Source organism: Python bivittatus, unplaced genomic scaffold (assembly GCF_059951505.1).
Source record: "Python bivittatus isolate LINGU-HERP-01145 unplaced genomic scaffold, Pbiv_v1 ctg000080_np1212, whole genome shotgun sequence".
Taxonomy (NCBI): Eukaryota; Metazoa; Chordata; class Lepidosauria; order Squamata; family Pythonidae; genus Python; species Python bivittatus.
Window position 1 is genome coordinate 79,310,647 of NW_028277035.1, and position 1,989 is coordinate 79,312,635.

Genomic DNA, 1,989 nt, shown 5'->3' on the forward strand with positions numbered 1-1,989 from the left:
GAGAGCAAGAGGTGGTGTGAACAATTGGCCATCAGCAGGGAGACATGCAGCGTGAGACTTTGAAGGCTGGCAACCAAAGAAGCAGCAGTGCAGAGGTGGAACTTGACAACTCCCACGGATGGTCCAGAGGTCTTCATTTGTTCCAGGTAACCCCTCCTCCCCCAGCCAGCCCAGGCAACAGAAAGCAGCAGGGATAGTGGGAGTTGGAGGGCAAGGTATTGAGGAAGGAAGAGGGGAGCCATTCCTGCATGAATGGTCAAAGGGCACTCAGCCACCCCTGGCTGCCGAGAAATGAAATTATCTGTTAGGAAAAGAGAAAAATCCACATCAGTGAAAACAAAACTAATACTGGACTGGATAGAAATATCAGAGAAAAGTAACTGAAAAGAAAATAGTAGCACGGATGGAGAATAGGAGTATAGGCTAGACAAGAATCATGAGACAGAGCATAGGATTCTTATGATAGGTTAGGATAAGATAGGTAAAAGGTAGAATTAAGAATTTATCACCATAGATACTAGTCCCAAACAGTTGCTTACCAAAACCAAATTTATTGTATGTTCTCTTTCTATAATGAAGCCATTTTCTTCCCAATGGGAGATGACTTGCATGCCTTTTGGATCTGTGCCATCTCTGAACCCTCACAAGTGACATACTTGTTCATATTAACTGGCCACGATGGTTTGGTGTATTGTCTATACACCAACTCTCTCCCAGTGTCTCTGCTCTGATCTAGCACAATCTAGCATGCTCCAGATCTCTTCTGTCAAACATCTTGTTGGACCCTGGAGCTACTGTATGCCTGCTCTGGGGCCATGCCTACCCTATGGAAGACATCCCCAAGAGATCAGGATGGCTCCAACTCTGTTAGCCTTTGGTAAGGTGCTGAAGACCTGGACTGTTTCTCTACATGTGCTGCTGTTGATATGTTATTTTGTGTTTGGGGTTATTGTTTATTCCTTGTATACCACCCAGAGTCACTGTTGTGAGATGGGTGGCCATCTAGATCATCCACACATACCACTCTGTGATAAAGAACGCTGGATTAGATGAGTGTTTTGTCTAATTCAGCAAACTCTCATCTTTTTCAGCAATAGCACACAACAACCTTAACCAGCATAGCTGGCTATGGTGTCTGGGGATAATGGGATTTATGGCTCATTACATATAGAGAGGACTGAGTGTCTAAAATTAGTATGCACTAAGAAAATAGCTCTGAAAAATAAGCTTTTACTATACTTCTTGAGTTTGCATGAACCCATTAGTCCTGTCGAGGCATTAATTTTGAATGTAAGAAAGCGGCAAGTAGGCCAGAGGTTGGAAGAAAGTTAGAACCTCACTGCCAACTTGCTTGCAGAAGCTGGCTGTACCAGGCACATTCTCAGACTTCGCCTGCTGGGTATGAAAAACTCAGAAGGGAAATTCTAAGTACATTCAGGCATACCTTAAAGTGAATGTATATTATAGAAGACATAAGATGCAGAAACAGACAATATTTGCCCCTTCAAATTGCACCCAAGTAATTACCAAGTCTCTTTCCCAATTGTGAGATTTTGAAAGGAAAACCTTCAGTTCTGTAAAAAGGTCCCATTTGTGTCTTGAGTGAGACGGGTGGTGACTAAATTTGAAATATAAATAAAAATATAAACAAATAAATGTCTCCACTCATTAGGCAAATGGAGTTCTCCATTCAGTGCCTTGAACTAGAATCAAAACTCTTAGAAAGAAGATGAACCAAACATCCGGAAATCACTACTCTGCAGGGATATGAATCTGGTCAGTCTATCAATAAATGATTTCATATGACAATATAGCCATCATTTCCAGTATTCTCATTTTTATTACATGCTGATAGAATATAGGTGTTTTTTTTAATTGAAACCACTGTTACATCGGAAATGCACTCTGTAGTGTAGAATGTGATAGAATTGAGTTAATGTTAATTCATTCCAATTTAAGTTATATAGTCATTTTGGCATATGGTGTGTA